Raw genomic sequence first — 19,095 nt, forward strand, 5'->3', positions numbered from 1 at the left:
TTCAGTGCACTTTTCTTACTTTTTTGAGCTCTCTTAGCTGTGCCGTTGAGGAACTAAAGCAAGCCCACTTGTTTTGGTTGGAACACAACTGTGCAACCCCGCCATCACACAATTACTGATTTAAAAAAAAAATGCAATACAAAAACTGTCCATTATAAATTGCAATCTTGGTCAGGTGGGTGTCATTTGAACTCTTGTTCTGTTGTTCAACATGACTAGCTAAGTTATTAAATAAGATGCAATGCAATTCAGGGAAAGAAATAGTACTTTTAGTGCAGGTAGAAAGGAGTCATGAGTGCCTTCAGGTGCATGTGCTGTGCGAAGTTTTCTTCACAATAAACAAACAGGCTCATTCTGTTCAGAACAATCCAGGGTATGACGCCATGTCATGTCACTGTACATCAAACATAGTGATCATAAACGTTGACACTGTAAATGACATGAGTTTTATGATATGGAAATGGGAAGAGCCCATTCGGACTCAGATGTTTGGCTTGTTTGTATGACATCATATTTCAAAATACATAGTCCTCTTAATTTACTGAATTCCCCTCAATCAGACAACAAAAAAGTAAAACAAAAATTGTCGGGAAGGATGGGGCAACTTCTTTTCAAATGATGTGCTCTCAGGTTGCACAGTGGTCTAAGGCACTGCATCTCAGTGCAATAGGTGTCACTACAGGCTATGGTTTGATCCTGGGCTTTATCACAACTGGCCATGATTGGGAGTCCCATTTGGCCCAGCATCGTCCGGGTTAGGGGAGGGTTTGGCCAGGGTAGGCCGTCATTATAAAATAAGAGTTTGTCCTTAACTGGCTTGCCTAGTTAAATATAGAAAAATATATTTTAAAAAAAGTTCAGAATGGCTGTCCGTTTAAACCCATACAGCGCTGTGAAGCGCAGAGTCAGCTCTGACGCAAATTTCACAATGCCTGGAGAAGTTTGCAACATTTGCGCAGCTTGACTGCAAAAAATACCTCCTGGAACGCGACCAATGACTAGGAACTCTGGGTCAATTGTGACCACAATTGTTCCTACGCATCTGATTGGCTTTCATCAGGACTCATTCCTATCATCCCTGCTAACCCTTGGCAAACGCTAGGATAACGCTAGCTGCTAAGTGGCAGAACCCCAGACAGGGCCGCGCTAAAGGGAGGGAGATCGTCGCCGGGTGCCCGTTTTAATATTGATCATGAACCATAATGTAATTTCAACATCCTCTTTGCAAATATTGGGGGTAAAAGGTTACCGCTGTAACATTGTAAATACTCTTCCTCTCTCTCTCAGGCTTTGGGTGGCGGCCCAAAGCAGTAAAGTCCTCTGGCTGATAGCAGTTTAGAGTTGGCATCGGGTGCCGCACAAGCTCCTACATTTCACTTTTACCCTTGTCAGTCTTCTTTCGGTCGGCCTTGAAACCACCTGTATGGAAAAGCCATAAAATCCTGTCCCTGTCACGGGGCAAATTTCGAGACCACATTTTCAAATCAAAGTTGACATATTTGAACTTGGCGGGTGGAACTTTGAGTGATCTTTGCCTGCTCATCATTCTCTCCCAGGATCAGCGTTTCACATTTCACACCCTTGGAGCAAGCTGTGCCGGCGGAACAAGACCGAGAGTTACAGCCCACTAAACCAAGTGGAATGAAGTGAAATACTGAGTGGTTTTGGTTAAAAGGGACATGTTCATGTTTTAGTCGACTGTGTTGTGATTCTACGTCAGATGTAAGTTGCTAGTGACACGCTTGCATGATAGAGGTTGATATGATGAAGCAATTTTCTGCTAGATGTTTTTCTTCTTCGGGCGAGGTGAAAAGGCTCCCAAAGCAACGTCTAGGGCTTCTGGAAAGAAAATAGATAATTAAAACAACTCTTTTAGGCTGGATAGCTAGGCCCGTCCCTTCCTTAAAAAAAGTATGGGAAACACTGTTGAAAAGCATCAGGATCCTATATGTGACACCTATGTGTGGCTTTGTGTGGTTGCGGGGGTGGCTGGGTAAGTCACGTTGTGTCTTAAAATAAAGAAAAACCCTTGAGTGAGTAATGTAGGTGTGTTCTTTTGACTGGTACTGTATATTTAATGTGAAGCAACAGAAGGAGCTTTATAGAATTTATTGATGACCTCTGTATCACATACCACATCGACTTGGACTGAGTTAGAATACACAATACCAGGTCTATTCCCTCCCCTTACTCTCCTCCTTCCCTACACTCTATCTCTCTCTCTGTCTATGTGTGTTTGTCTTAATTTGGTGTGTGTAATTTGGTGTCTGACCAGCATGATGTGTGTTTATAATGCACCCAAGACCCTTTTATCCTTTCTCCAACACACACACACACACACACACACACACACACACACACACACACACACACACACACACACACACACACACACACACACACACACACACACACACACACACACACACACACACACACACACACACACACACTGCTCAGTGTGCCACAGAAAGATTCTGTTTTTAAATTAACTTCCTTAAAGCAGCACTGCATTTATCCACAGGAATGAAAAGCAAACGCAGGAGGAAGCCGTACCCTTCTCCTCTTTGAAGCAGCTAGTGCCAAAGCTGTCTGTGCCTTACTAAATCCCATTCTCACAGACCGTTTAACCCCCTACGTCTGACAGCTAGCCCCCCGGCACACAAGCGGAGGGAAAGAGTGAAAGCACATACGCTCAGACATGTATGAACTGTTTACACTATAAGCTGCAAACATGAATACACACACACACACACACACACACACACACACACACACACACACACACACACACACACACACACACACACACACACACACACACACACACACACACACACACACACACACACACACCGCACCACTATGTCTGGCTCCCTTATGCCATTTGTAAGAAGTTGTCCAATGTGATGTGTTGTATGTTTAAAGATGCTAACATGCTGACCACACCGCCTGTGTCGCGTGCTCGTGGGTGAGCGTTGCAAAAATAAATGTACACATACATGTTATTCAAAAATTGGATCCATACTGCACGCGTGTCAACAAGCGTCTGCGTAGCCATGTTCTAAAATAGAACTTGGTTGTATTTGTGATGCTTGATGCGTTGCAAGTCCTGCCTCTCCCATCTCCTCATTGGTTTTTAGGAGCATATACCCACATGGGTGATTGAAAGATGAGGGCCACACTCTAGTCCATTTGGTGGTGGTAATGCACCTTAAAGTTGGTTGCCAACCGCCATATAATGTCCAAAGAAGAAGAAGACACCTTATTGAGGAGAGATTACTAGAAACAAACTCTGTTTCCCCTTTTATCTGTGGTTTAATTGTTAGAGTAGAGGAACTTGTGCATAACAGGTAAAGTAACAACCCAATGTTTATATCCCAGGACAAGTTAGCTAGCAACAGCAAGCTAGCTAACAAAATTGCCATAAATGTTTAATTATTTTCGACCTGTCCCCAAATTAATATAGTTGCTTCAGAGTTTGTTTTTATATGTCAACCTGTGTGTCCTAATCGCGTCCGTTGTGGCTGGACAAAATCAACATGCATGCAATGGAGCACGCAGACCCACAAGCGGGCCTGGTGTAGTCAGAATGTGAGGGAGCCTGTAGACTTTTCTAAATTGTAGAAAATGGTAGATAAAGGTACGATTTTCTAATTGAAGGGGCAATTATAAAGTCAAGAGTCTGTGCTTAACATTTGGGACATATTTTTCAAAGTTGTTTGTGTGACTTGCTACAGTATCACCACTTCTCTGTTAGTACATTCTCTCTTTGAAGTTGGACTTCTCTCTTACTATTTTACCAGGCGATGCAGCAGTCCCAAGGTACCAAACCTTTAGGCTTTGATATTTCCAATGATCGTCCTTTTCTGATTTATCTCACCCCTCTCGTCGGAGTAGCCAGAATTTGAATAAACGAAGGGAGCAAGGAGATATCCCAAATTGAATTATGCTATTCCGGCGCTAACTTGGGCAGGTTTTTCTCACTCGAGCTAATTAATCTGACATGCCAGGATCTACAGAGAGATGGATGGAGAGGAGGAGGGATGGAGCTGATGGAGGGAGGGAGGGTAGACACATTATTACCAAGCCCTACCCCAGGGTCTATTGGTTCACCGCAGAGGTTAACTGGTTGGGTTGCTCGGCGCCAGTTGGCATGGCTACGGTTTCCCAGGGTACATGCCTTGCTTTACTCCTTGTGTCCCACAAGCCCATTGTTACCGCCAGCAACTGTCATTCAAAAGACGGTCAATGGCGGCGCCCGACTGAACCTCGCCTAATGACGGAAAGCGACTGCATCGTAGGCTCCACCCCCACTCAACGATTTAGATGAGACAGTCAAAACTACAGTCTAGCCTGTGATGTCTCACAACATAATAAATCACTTAAAGCCTAAGAAACTCCTACCGGCATCCTTAAAAATGCTGTAAATTATATTAAAGCGCAACAGTGGTCTAATGAAACTCCCCATCTCTCTTTTATGATCTCATCCACAAATAATTAAGTTGTTTCTGCATTTCAAGTGATATGGAGAAATATGTGAACTGGGATGGCGGCCCACTGCGCAGACTGGGGCTTCCATCGGTTGATGAATGTCTCTATCTGCAGGCATTAGGTGTTCTATTTTTCATACCGTGGCCCCATCGGCCTCAGCGACGGGAACTGCGCACTCGCGCACACCCCCATGATCCTTGGAGAGGCTGACTAATCCCGGGCCTGTGTCTGGGGGCGAGAGCGGCAAGAACATGCGCTGTTCACCCAGCCGAAAGGTCACACCTGTCAGCGGTGCCGAAGAAAAGGGGGCAGAGGAGGAGGAGGAGGAGGTGGAGGAGGGAGGGGTCCGCTAGTGGCCGCTAAAGCCTGGAGAGCCACGATGTCTCACTGTCTCAGACACACACAAAGAGACACCAATAGACACCGGCACAAACAGGCCTAGGACACACGAACACAGATATACAGTGCCTTTGGAAAGGATTCCGACCTCTTGACTTTTTTCACATTTTGTTACGTTACAGCTTTATTCTAAAATGGATTACATTTAAAAAAAAATCCTCAGCAATCTACACTGGAGACAGGATTGTGTCGAAGAACAGATCTGGGGAAGGGTACTAAAACATTTCTGCAGCATTGAAGGTCCCCAAGAACACAGTGGCCTCCATCATTCTTAAATGGAAGAAGTTTGGAACCACCAGACTCTTCCTAGGGCTGGCAGCCCGGCCCAGTCGGGAGAGAAGGGCCTTGGTCAGGGTGGTGACCAAGAACTCAATGGTTCAGAGTTCCTCTGTGGAGAGATGAGAGAACCTTCCACCAATCAGGACATTATGGTAAAGTGGTCAGACGGGGTCTGAATACTTTCTGCATTCACTGTAGATACACAGCATAGATACACAAGACAAAGATGCCATACAGACACACACACAACCAGTGTTTCCCCTAGGATTTTTTTCAACAGCGGTGGCAGAGGTGGTGGGAACTGTGAACGACTGTGAGAAGGTTACTTCTGTTGTGATTTTTTTTAGGAAATTCTACTCCAAAATGCGTAAACTAAATTAGGTTCTCTTCCTTTGAATCTCAGTTTAATTTAACCCCCCAAAATATTTTTCTAGCGTAACGTTACTGTTTCTTCGCTAACAGTTATTACAGTACAAGTCAAAAGTTTGAACACAGTTTGGACACAGGTTATTCTTTATTTTTTACATGTTTCTAAATTGTAGAGTAATTGGGAAGACATCAGAACTATAAAATAACACATATGGAATCATGTAGTAACCCAAAAAGTGTTAAAAACCATGCTGGTTAAGTGTGCCTTGAATTCTAAATAAATAATTGACCGTTTCACCAGTAGAGCACTCCCGCGCCATCATATCTCCTCCTCCATGCTTCACGGTGGGAACCACATATGCGGAGACATCCGTTCACCTTCTCTGCGTCTCACAAAGACACGGCGGTTGATAACAAAAATCTCACATTTGGACTCAACAGAGCAAAGGACAGATTTCAACTGTCTATTTGTCCATTTCTCATGTTTCTTGGCCCATCTTGCGATGTGCCTGTTACTTGAACTCTGTGAAACTCTGTGGTCCTTCTGTAGCTCAGTTGGTAGAGCACGGCGCTTGTAACGCCAGGGTAGTGGGTTAGATCCCCGGGACCACCCATATGTAGAATGTATGCACACATGACTGTAAGTCGCTTTGGATAAAAGCGTCTGCTAAATGGCATATATTATATTATTATTATATATTATATTATTATTATTATATTATTATTATTATTATTATTATTATAAATATTTATTTGGACTGAAATATGATGTGCAGTTAACTCTAATGAATTTATCCTCTGCAGCAGAGGCATCTCTGGGTCTTCCTTTCCTGTGGCGGTCTTCATGAGAGCCAGTTTCATCATAACGCTTGATGGTTTTTGCAACTGCACTTTCAAAGTTCTTGACATTTTCTGGATTGACTGACATTCATGTCTTAAAGTAATGATGGACTGTCGTTTCTCTTAGCTTATTTGAGCTGTTCTTGCCATAATATGGTCACAACACAACTGATTGGCTCAACCACATTAAGAAGGAAATAAATTCCACAAATTTACAAGGCACACCTGTCAATTTAAATGCATTCCAGGTGACTACCTCATGAAGCTGGTTGAGAGAATGCCAAGAGTGTGCCAAGCTGTCATCAAGGCAAAGGTTGGCTACTTTGAAGAATCTCAAATATAAAATATGAACACTTTTTTGGTTACTACATGATTCCATATGTGTTATTCCATACTGTTGATGTCTTCATTATTATTCCGCAATTTTGAAAATAGTAAAAATAATGAAAAACCCTTGAATGAGTGTCCACATTTTTGACTGGCACTGTACATCTATTAATAAGGGTTGACTACACTTCCAGGATTAGCTTGCTAGCTGGATAACTTGGAGTTTTCTCTGATGATCTGATGAGAATCTGAGGAATATACAGGTAATTGCCAAAATAAAGGAAACATCAACATAAAGTGTTAAATAGGGCGTTGAGCCACCACGAGCCAGAACAGCTTCAATCCACCTTGTAGATTCTGCAAGTATTTGGAACTCGGTTGGTGTCACGTCCTGACCATAGAAAGCCTTTATTTTCTATGGTGGAGTAGGTCAGGGCGTGACTGGGGGGTGTTCTAGTTTATTATTTCTATGTGTAGTCTAGTTTTTGTATTTATTTGTTGGCCTGGTATGTTTCCCAATCAGAGGCAGCTGACTATCGTTGTCTCTTATTGGGGATCATATTTAGGTAGCCTTTTTCCCACCTGTTGTTTGTGGGATCTTGTTTTTGTGTTGTTGCTTTTGAGCCCTACAAGGCTGTATGTTTGTTTCTCATAGTATTTTTGTTGCATTCAAATAAATTATGATGGACCCAAATCACGCTGTGCCTTGGTCTACCCATTTCGACAAGCGTTACATTTGGAGGGATGCAACACCATTCCATAATTTGGTGTTTTTTTGATGGCGGTGGAAAACTCTGTCTCGGGTGCCACTCCAGAACCACCTATAAGTGTTCACTTGGGTTGCGATCTGGTAACTGAGACAGCCATGGCAAATGGTTTACGTCATTTTTGTTCTCATCAAACCATTCAGGCATGTCCTGTGACAATATAATGGCCTGCCCAGTATTCTTAAACATGACCCTAAGCATTGCTTAATTAACATAGGGAACCACACATGTTAACATTATTTTGGCAGTTACCTATATGTAACTTGTCACTCTGATCTTAAAAGCACGTCTCTGCAGAAATTGTAAAAACATGTATTCAAATATATTAATTTTGCACCGATCCGCCTCTGCTAAATTATTAGTGGGGAAACACACATACATGCAGCCAGTGTCTCTTTATTAGTCACAATGATGATTCATTACAGCCTCTGATCTTTTGGATCAAACGGTAGGAGCATTGTCTCTTACGAGTCTCTCTCTATCGCTCTCTCATCAACTCTTCTCTAAACACAGCAATTATCTAGCCCTGCACTTGTTCAATATGCACTTTGTACTTCATTGAAGCTTTAAGGGTGGGTGGCGCCATGTGCTTCGAGTCCTGAGGCACTTAAAGAACTCAGTGGAGTCCTCAAGCTCTCTCCTCCAGCCTCCCCACATTGGTCCACATTCTAGGTAGTGTCCATCACTGATACAGGCAATAGTTGCTTTCCTTGGCTCCCTATAAAAATGATTCTCGTATTGTTCTAGCATTATTCTAGCATTATTCTAGCGTTATTCTAGCATTATTCTAGCATTATTCTAGCGTTATCGTAGCATTATTCTAGTGTTATTCTAGCATTAATTATTGTAGTATTATTCTAGCATTATTCTAGTATTATTCTAGCAGTATTCTTGTATTATTCTAGTGTTATTCTAGCGTTATTCTAGTGTTATTCTAGCGTTATTGTAGCATTATTCTAGCGGTATTCTTGTATTATTCTAGCGTTATTCTCGTACTATTCTAGCGTTATTTTAGTTATTCTAGTATTATTCTAGTATTATTCTCGTATTATTATAACGTTATTCTAGGATTATTCTAGCGTTATTCTAACGTTATTCTGGGCGGCAGTGTAGACTAGTGGTTAGAGCGTTGGACTAGTAAACGAAAGGTTGCATGATCGAGCTGACAAAGTACAAAGTCTGTCGTTCTGCCCCTGAACAAGGCAGTTTAACCCACTGTTCCTAGGCCGTCATTGAAAATAAGAATGTCATCTTAACTAACTTGCGTAGGTAAATATAGGTCAAATAAAAAAATCTAGTATTATTCTAGTGTTATTTATCATTATTCCAGTTTAATTCTAGTATTATTCCAGTGTTATTTTAGCTTTATTCTAGTATTATTCTAGGTAGTATTGTAGCGTTATTCTATCATTTTCTAGTATTATTCTAGGCAGTATTGTAGCATTATTCTTGCGTAATTCAAGCATTATTCTAGTGTTATTCTAGTGTTATTCTGTCGTTATTCTAGTATTATTCTAGCATTATTTTTGCATTATTTTTGCATTATTTTCCAGTCCACAGGAGGCCTCTCGCTTCAGCATCACTTTGGGCTGCAGCAAGGCAACTTGCCATGACTCCCAAATCGTTATTCTAGCGTTCCTCAAGGGTTCTTCCGTCATTCTTCTCCAGTAGACAAGATACCTCGACTCACAATTCAGCTTCACTGGGGCTGCAGTAAGGCAACCTGCCATGACTGAACCTTCCCATTCAACAGGCTAATTAATCTTGTTTTGTTGGCGTAGTCCAGCCAAACCTGAAGAGAGAGCCGCTCTCTGCTGATGCAAGGGCTTTTATTTGCAAGTTGTGGCATTCATTTATGGGCAGTTAAAGATCTCTCCATCTGTTATAAGGTGTGTGTGTGTGCGAGTGTGCGTGCGTGTGTGTGTCGGGCAGCAGACTTGATGAATAGGTATTTCTACTGCTATTGAATGGACGTGGGCTCCCTAGATGGAGGTGGTGTAATGGTGCAGATATAAGATGAAACAGCTTTTGTTTCCCCCTCATCGCGGGCTGAATGAGTCCAATAAGAGTTGATTAGGAGACGAGCCTTTTCATGTGCGTGACCCACACAGGCACGCACGCACACTTACACACACACACGCCACAGAATTCCCCCACAGAATACTCACTCACCTTATCTGTTATTTTACCATGCTGGTCATTAATGAACATTTGAACATCTTGGCCATGTTCTGTTATAATCTTCACCCGGCACAGCCAGAAGTGGACTGGCCACCCCTCATAGCCTCATTTCTTTCAAGGTTTTGGCCTTTCTAGGGAGTTTTTCCTAGCCACCGTGCTTCTACACCTGCATTGCTTGCTGTTTGGGGTTTTAGGCTGGGTTTCTGTACAGCACTTTGATATATCAGCTGGTGTAAGAAGGTCTATATAAATACATTTGATTTGATTCGAGGATCATCTATATGCGTTTTTTGCCATACGAACATATACAGTTGAAGTCGGAAGTTAAAACTCGTTTTTCAACCACTCCACAAGTTTCTTGTTAACAAACTAGAGTTTTGGCAAGTCGATTAGGACATCCACTGTGTGCATGACACAAGTGATTTTTCCAACAAGTGTTTACAGACAGATTGTTTAATTTATAATTCCCTGAATCACAATTCCAGTGGGTCAGAAGTTTACATACACTAAGTTGACTGTGCCTTTAAACATTCTTGGAAAATTATGTCATGGCTTAAGAAGCTTTTTATAGGCTAATTGGCGTAATTTGAGTCAATTGGAGGTGTACCTGTGGATGTATGTCACGGCGCAGCGTGGTAAGCGTACATACTTTTTTACATTTACATTTACATTTAAGTCATTTAGCAGACGCTCTTATCCAGAGCGACTTACAAATTGCTGCATTCACCTTATGACATCCAGTGGAACAGTCACTTTACAATAGTGCATCTAAAACTTAAGGGGGGTGAGAGGGATTACTTATCCTATCCTAGGTATTCCTTAAAGAGGTGGGGTTTCAGGTGTCTCCGGAAGGTGGTGATTGACTCCACTGTCCTGGCGTCGTGAGGGAGTTTGTTCCACCATTGGGGGGCCAGGGCAGCGAACAGTTTTGACTGGGCTGAGTGGGAGCTGTACTTCCTCAGTGGTAGGGAGGCGAGCAGGCCAGAGGTGGATGAACGCAGTGCCCTTGTTTGGGTGTAGGGCCTGATCAGAGCCTGGAGGTACTGAGGTGCCGTTCCCCTCACAGCTCCGTAGGCAAGCACCATGGTCTTGTAGCGGATGCGAGCTTCAACTGGAAGCCAGTGGAGAGAACGGAGGAGCGGGGTGACGTGAGAGAACTTGGGAAGGTTGAACACCAGACGGGCTGCGGCGTTCTGGATGAGTTGAAGGGGTTTAATGGCACAGGCAGGGAGCCCAGCCAACAGCGAGTTGCAGTAATTCAGACGGGAGATGACAAGTGCCTGGATTAGGACCTGCGCCGCTTCCTGTGTGAAGCGGCGCAGGTCCTGGTCTGTAATTGTTGACATCGGAGGGATCGAGTGTAGGTTTTTTCAGAAGGGGTGCAACTCTCGCTCTCTTGAAGACGGAAGGGACGTAGCCAGCGGTCAGGGATGAGTTGATGAGCGAGGTGAGGTAAGGGAGAAGGTCTCCGGAAATGGTCTGGAGAAGAGAGGGTGGAGGGAGGATCTGATGGAGGAGGGGATAGGGTCAAGCGGGAGAGATAGCGGAGAGCTGGCCAAGGACGGCACGTTCAAGAGTTTTGGAGAGAAAAGAAAGAAGGGATACTGGTCTGTAATTGTTGACAGGTTGTTGGGCGGCCGGCCGTCACAAGACGCGAGATTTCATCTGGAGAGAGAGGGGAGAAAGAGGTCAGAGCACAGGGTAGGGCAGTGTGAGCAGAACCAGCGGTGTCGTTTGACTTAGCAAACGAGGATCGGATGTCGTCGACCTTCTTTTCAAAATGGTTGACGAAGTCATCTGCAGAGAGGGGGGAGGGGGAGGAGGATTCAGGAGGGAGGAGAAGGTGGCAAAGAGCTTCCTAGGGTTAGAGGCAGATGCTTGGAATTTAGCGTGGTAGAAAGTGGCTTTAGCAGCAGAGACAGAGGAGGAAAATGTAGAGAGGAGGGAGTGAAAGGATGCCAGGTCCGCAGGGAGGCGAGTTTTCCTCCATTTCCGCTCGGCTGCCCGGAGCCCTGTTCTGTGAGCTCGCAATGAGTCATCGAGCCACGGAGCGGGAGGGGAGGACCGAGCCGGCCTGGAGGATAGGGGACATAGAGAGTCAAGGGATGCAGAGAGGGAGGAGAGGAGGGTTGAGGAGGCAGAATCAGGAGATAGGTGGGAGAAGGTTTGAGCGGAGGGAAGAGATGATAGGATGGAAGAGGAGAGAGTAGCGGGGGAGAGAGAGTGAAGGTTGGGACGGCGCGATACCATCCGAGTAGGGGCAGTGTGGGAGGTGTTGGATGAGAGCGAGAGGGAAAAGGATACAAGGTAGTGGTCGGAGACTTGGAGGGGAGTTGCAATGAGGTTAGTGGAAGAACAGCATCTAGTAAAGATGAGGTCGAGCGTATTGCCTGCCTTGTGAGTAGGGGGCGAAGGTGAGAGGGTGAGGTCAAAAGAGGAGAGGAGTGGAAAGAAGGAGGCAGACAGGAAAGAGTCAAAGGTAGACGTGGGGAGGTTAAAGTCGCCCAGAACTGTGAGAGGTGAGCCGTCCTCAGGAAAGGAGCTTATCAAGGCATCAAGCTCATTGATGAACTCTCCGAGGGAACCTGGAGGGCGATAAATGATAAGGATGTTAAGCTTGAAAGGGCTAGTAACTGTGACAGCATGGAATTCAAAGGAGGCGATAGACAGATGGGTAAGGGGAGAAAGAGAGAATGACCACTTGGGAGAGATGAGGATCCCGGTGCCACCACCCCGCTGACCAGACGCTCTCGGGGTGTGCGAGAACACGTGGGCGGACGAAGAGAGAGCAGTAGGAGTAGCAGTGTTGTCTGTGGTGATCCATGTTTCCGTCAGTGCCAAGAAGTCGAGGGACTGGAGGGAGGCATAGGCTGAGATGAACTCTGCCTTGTTGACCGCAGATTGGCAGTTCCAGAGGCTACCGGAGACCTGGAACTCCACGTGGGTCGTGCGCGCTGGGACCACCAGAGTAGGGTGGCCGCGGCCACGCGGTGTGGAGCATTTGTATGGTCTGTGCAGAGAGGAGAGAACAGGGATAAACAGACACATAGTTGACAGGCTACAGAAGAGGCTACGCTAATGCAAAGGAGATTGGAATGACAAAACTATACAAAACAACAAAACAAACCGTGAAGCTATCATGGCTAGTGCAGACAGGCAACTAAACATAGACTAAGAACCCACAAACTACCCAAGGAATATGGCTACCAAAATATGGTCCCCAATCAGAGACAACGATAAACAGCTACCTCTGATTGAGAACCAATCTAGGCAACCACAGACATATAAACACCTAGACTTACAAATACCCCTAGACATACAAAAAAACACCCTCGTCACACCCTGACCAAACCAAAATAATAAAGAAAACAAAGATAACTAAGGTCAGGGCATGACAATGTATTTCAAGGCCTACCTTCAAACTCAGTGCCTCTTTGCTTGACATCATGGGAAAACCAAAATAAATCAGCCAAGACCTAAAAAAAAATGGTAGACCTCTGCAAGTCTGTATCATCCTTGGGAGCAATTTCCAAATGTATGAAGGTACCACGTTCATCTGTACAAAAAATTGTATGCAAGTATAAACACCGTGGGACCACGCAGCCATCATACCGCTCAGGAAGGAGATGCGTTCTGTCTCCTAGAGATGAACATACTTTGGTGCTAAAAGTGCAAATCAATCCCAGAACAATAGCGAAGGACCCTGTGAGCATGCTGGAGGAAACAGGTATAAAAGTATCTATATCCACAGTAAAACAAGTCCTATATCGACATAACCTGAATGGCTGCTCTGCAAGGAAGAAGCCACTGCTCCAAACCCGCCATAGAAAAGCCAGACTAAGGTTTGCACATGGGGACAAAGATCGTACTTTCTGGAGAAATGTCCTCTGGTCTGATGAAACAAAAATAGAACTGTTTGGCCGTAATGAGCATCATTATGTTTGGGGGAAAAAGGGGGAGGCTTGCAAGCCGAAGAACACCATCCCAACCTTAAAGCACGGGGTGGTAGCATCATATTGTGGGGGGTGCTTTACTGCAGGAGGGCCTGGTGCACTTCCCAAAATAGATGGAATCATGAGGGGGAAAGTTATGTGGCTATATTGAAGCAACATCTCAAGACATCAGTCAGGAAGTTAAAGCTTGGTCGTAAATGGGTCTTCCAAATGGACAATGACCCCATACTTCCAAAGTTGTGACAAAATGGCAAAACCTGAAACGTTTGAGCCAAGTTAAACAATTTAAAGGCAATGCTACCAAATACTAATTGAGTGTATGTACACTTCTGACCCACTGGGAATGTTATGAAAGAAATGAAAGCTGAAATAGTCGCTCTACTATTATTCTGACATTTTACATTCTTAAAATAAAGTAGTGATCCTATCTGACCTAAGACCGGGCATTTTTACTAGGATTAAATGTCAGGAATTGTGAAAAACTGGGTTTAAATGTAATTGGATAGGGTGTATGTAAACTTCCGACTTCAACGGTATACTCATCATGTGTTTCATGTGTAATTTTCCTACCGGATACTGGTGGACAATTTTAAATCTTATTTTACTCCCTTGCAGGAAGAAAATAAGGGGGAATAAATTGGTTATTATTACAGACAACCCCAATACACACATGAGAGTAAGATCAAAGCCAACTGGAATTTAGAGAATAAGCTTATCATACTGAATGTTTACCCAACAGAGTGGTTTGATATTTAGGAAAATCCATTCTCCCATGAATATGTTTCCGTGTGTGTGTGGCCAATACTGAATCCACGCCACACACACTCCCTCCCTCCGCCTATCATCACCAGGTTTAGAAGTCTCATTGTCATTAATCACGGCCGTCAGCGGGCAGCCCATCTATCCGCTAACACTTTTGGCGATCGGAAATCATTAGTGTCCCAGCCAACACATATTAACCTCTAACACACTTGTACATTCCTACACACTAATACTGTACTATGCATACAGACCCTAACATACAATATCTTTCTCCATTCTCCATTAGTCTGACTTTCTCTCTTTTGTGTATTTCACATATTATACAAATACTTAAAAACACATTGAAACATCTCCTTTGTTCGTTAAGTAAATGAAAGTGTCAATTTATTAATATCACATTGCTTCCCATTGTAGCTTCTGGACCAGAGAAAGACAGGGCTCTCTTATGTAACTGGTTTCTTAAAAACAAAGCAGTACATTTGTGTTAAACTCATTCTGGGAGAAATATTTACATTTACATTACATTTAAGTCATTTAGCAGACACTCTTATCCAGAGCGACTTACATATTAAATATATCTCTCCTTCTTTCTCCCTCTCTCAGGGTTTTTTTGTCAGATAAGTTGAATTATGCATACTCCATGTTGATAGATAAACAGACAGTACCAAGAGTCAGAGCGGATACTTACTTTTCACCCATGGTGTGGATCCATTTCATTCAGACCGATGGTTGTAGCAGGACAGGACCTGGAGAAACAGATATAATTAAAAAATATAATAAGTCAACAAAATATGATTGAAATCTTGGTTACCTGTTGAAATGTTCTTCTGTCAAGTTTCTGGGCAACGATGGAGGGGAAAAAAACAGCGTGAACCAACAGTTACTCAGGCCCTGTGTGTTTGTGTGTGTGTGTGTTAGACCTCATGCCCAAACGCTGGATTTGGGTCAGCTCCCTGCAGAGAGGGCTTGGGAAGAGAAAGAAGTGAGAGAAGGAGGGGAAAGCAGTAAATGGGTGTACATAACATCAAAGAGCACATCTCTACTGTTTTCTCCCTCGTTTATAAAAACAAAATAAAAAAAGCCAATACTTTGTTGCTTTTAGAGCGTTACACTGCCCCCTTGACTGCCACTTCTGCGGTCCCTACACAGAAAATGTAAGGAGTGGAGACCAGTTCATTAGGCCCTCGCAGTCCAAACAATGCAAGCAAGTCTGCCTTCAAGCTCTTTAAATGAGATCCACTGCGACTTACAGTACCTTCGTTAAACAACCAGCTTGTTTACCCCTCCGTGACATAGTATAAATATGCTAAATAATACAGTAGGATCCTTCCATTTGAGGTGCTGTCTAATATTGTCTTTTCCTTTCCCTTTATTTTCTTATTTCTGGCCAATTTGCATATTGAACATTGTGGGTTGTATGTCGCATAGACCTTTCAGGACTTTATTGAGCCACTGGTGGCTGACCTTCACCAATTGATTGGCGGAAGGAGGAGACCAGCGGAGTTCCGTTGAAAGCAAGACACTCTACTCCGGGCGGGTGTTGTGGCTCGTTATTAGGCTGAGTTGGCCGTAGAAAAATCCATAACCTGTCCTCAACGCTCCTGTTATGCTGTGCCTTTTGAAGCACAAAAGGCACCTGTCCATAAAATAGAATTGTGTCTGTCTGACATGGATGATGAAGCTGATGAGTGTTAATGCGGTATCTGGCATTTTCTTGTGTGAGATTTTGGTACCATATCAGCATTTTTACACTAGTCACACACAATGTTATCTTTATAATAAGCAGGGCTCTCATGTTTCCTCTTGTCAGTTTGTGCCTCTAGTGCCTGTAGCTATAGCATAAGGATCTGCAGTTAGAGGTTGTATGACTTTAAATGACTCTCTCTCTCTCTCTCTCTCCAGAGTCTCAGGCAGGTATACTAGCTGGCTCTGGCTGGCATCTGTTTCTGTCTTTATTAAGGTGTCATTGAGATTCAGTGCAGACTGGAGACCTGCAAAGCACTGGGAGACACACACACACGCACGCTTACAAAAACACGGAAAGAGGCACAGACACACTCTTCTAAACTCCTAAGTCATGCTATGCAGAGACGACTAGCAGCGCCGTCCCCATCCTCAGTGACAGCAGTCCCTTTTGTCTTACATTGATTGGCTCTTAATTGAAAGAGTTGACTAAAATGCATAGAAAATGTTATCAAGACAGTAGGAGATTATTATAAGATGGAACATTCCTAGTACAGCTCAATTGTAATGGCTTGGGATGTTGGGATGTCAGTTTGCTTGCTGAGTGAGTATGTACTTGCAGGGATTTGTTTGTGTATGTGCGTGCATGCATATTTTTTTGTGTGTGTGTATGCTTGTGCATGTGTTTATGTGTCTGTTTTTACAGTACCAGTCAAAAGTTTGGACACACCTACTCATTTCAGGGTTTTTCATTATTTTTACTATTATCTACATAGTAGAAAAATAGTGAAGACATCAAAACTATGAAAGAACACTTATGGAATCATGTAGTAACCAAACAAGTAGTAAACATATCAAAATATACTTTATGTTTGAGATTTTTGTATTCTCTCAACCAGCTTCATGAGGTGGTCACCTGGAATGCCTTTCAATTAAAAGGTGTGCCTTGTTAGAAGTTAATTTGTGAATTTCTTTCCTTAATGCTTTTGGTAAACAAAAGCCACCCTATTTGACAAAAGACCAAGTCCATATTATGGCAAGAAAAGCTCAGATAAGCAAAGAGAAACGACAGTCCATCATTACTTTAAGACCTAAAGGTCAGTCAGTCCGGAAAATGTCAAGAACTTTGAAAGTTTCTTCAAGTGCAGTCGCAACAACCATCAAGAGCTATGATGAAACTGGCTCTCATGATGATGGCCACCAGAAAGGAAGACCCAGAGTTACCTCTGCTGAGTATCAGTTCATTAGAGATACCAACCTCAGAAATTGCTGCCCAAATAAATGCTTCACCGAGTTCAAGTAACAGACACATCTCAACATCAACAGAGGAGACTGGGTGAACTGAACAGGCCTTCATGGTCAAACTGCTTCAAAGAAACCACTACTAAAGGACACGAATAAGAAGAAGGGACTTGCTTGGGCCAAGAAACATGAGAAATGGACAATAGGACAGTGGAAATCTGTCCTTTGCTCTGATGAGTCCAAATTTGCGATTTTTGCTTCCAACCGCTGTGTCTTTGTGAGACGCAGAGAAGGTGAACGGATGGTCTCTGCATATGTGGTCCCCACCGTGAAGCATGGAGGAGGTGGTTTGATGGTTTGGGAGTGCTTTTCTGGTGACACTGTCTGTGATTTATTTAAAATCCAATGCACACTTAACCAGCATGGCTACCACAGCATTCTGCAGCGATACGCCATCCCATCTGGTTTGTGCTTATGATTTGTTTTTCAACAGGACAATGACCCAACATACCTCCAGGCCGTGTAAGGGCTATTTGACCAAGAAGGAGAGTGATGGAGTGCTGCATCAGATGATCTGGCCTCCACAATCACCCAATCTCATCCCAATTGAGATGGTTTGGGAAAGGTTGGACCACAGAGTGAAGGAAAAGCAGCCAACATGTGCTCAGCATTGTGGGAACTCCTTCAAGACTGTTGGAAAAGCATTCCAGGTGAAGCTGGTTGAGAGAATGCCAAGAGTGTGCAAAGCTGTCATCAATGCAAAGGGTGGCTACTTTGAAGAATCTAAAATGTATTTTGATACTTTTTTGGTTACTGCATCATTCCGTATGTGTTATTTAAAAGTGAATAGTTAATATTTTCTACAATGTAGAAAATAGTAAAAATAAAGAAAAAACCCTTGAATGAGTAATGTTCTACATTTTTTTGTGTGTATACAGTGTGTGTATACAGTTGAAGTTGGACGTTTACATACACCTTAGCAAAATACATTTAAACTCAGTTTCACGATTCCTGACATTTAATACTAGTAAAAATTCCCTGTCTTAGGTCATTTTGGAAGACCACTTCATTTTAAGAGTGTGAAATGTCAGAATAATAGTAGAGAGAATTATTTTTTTCAGCTTTTATTTCTTTCATCACATTCCCAGTGGGTCAGACGTTTACATACACTCATTTAGAATTTGGTAGCATTGCCTTTAAATGGTTTAACTTGGATCAAACATTTCAGGTAGCTTTCCACAAGCTTCCCACAATAAGTTGGGTAAATTTTGCCCATTCCTCCTGACTGAGCTGGTGTAACTGAGTCAGGTTTGTAGGCGTCCTTGTTCACACACACTTTTTCAGTTCTGCCCACAAATTTTCGATAGGATTGATGTCAGGGCTTTGTGATGTCCACTCCAATACCTTGACTTTGTTGTCCTTAAGCCATTTTGCCACAACTTTGGAAGTATCCTTGGGGTCATTGTCCATTTGGAAGACCCATTTGCGACCAAGCTTTAACTTCCTGACTGGTGTCTTGAGATGTTGCTTCAATATATCCACATACTTTTCCGTTCCTCACGAAGCCATCTATTTTGCATTGTGCACCATCCTGCAATAAAGCACCCCCACAACATGATGCTGCCACCCCCGTGCTTCACAGTTGGGATGGGGTTATTCGGCTTGCAAGCCTCCCCCTTTTCCTCCAAACATAACGATGGTCATTATGGCCAAACAGTTCTATTTTTGTTTAATCAGACCAGAGGACATTTCTCCAGAAAGTACGATCTTTGTCCCCATGTGCAGTTGCAAACCGTAGT

At 43.3% G+C, this 19,095-nt stretch overlaps 1 protein-coding gene across 1 annotated transcript in view; it reads left to right on the forward strand.

Moving 5' to 3' along the window:
* LOC124011136 (protein diaphanous homolog 2-like) overlaps window positions 1-19,095 on the forward strand; it is a 610,415-nt gene that overhangs the window by 122,093 nt on the left and 469,227 nt on the right.

This window comes from Oncorhynchus gorbuscha, linkage group LG23, assembly GCF_021184085.1.
Source record: "Oncorhynchus gorbuscha isolate QuinsamMale2020 ecotype Even-year linkage group LG23, OgorEven_v1.0, whole genome shotgun sequence".
Classification (NCBI taxonomy): Eukaryota; Metazoa; Chordata; class Actinopteri; order Salmoniformes; family Salmonidae; genus Oncorhynchus; species Oncorhynchus gorbuscha.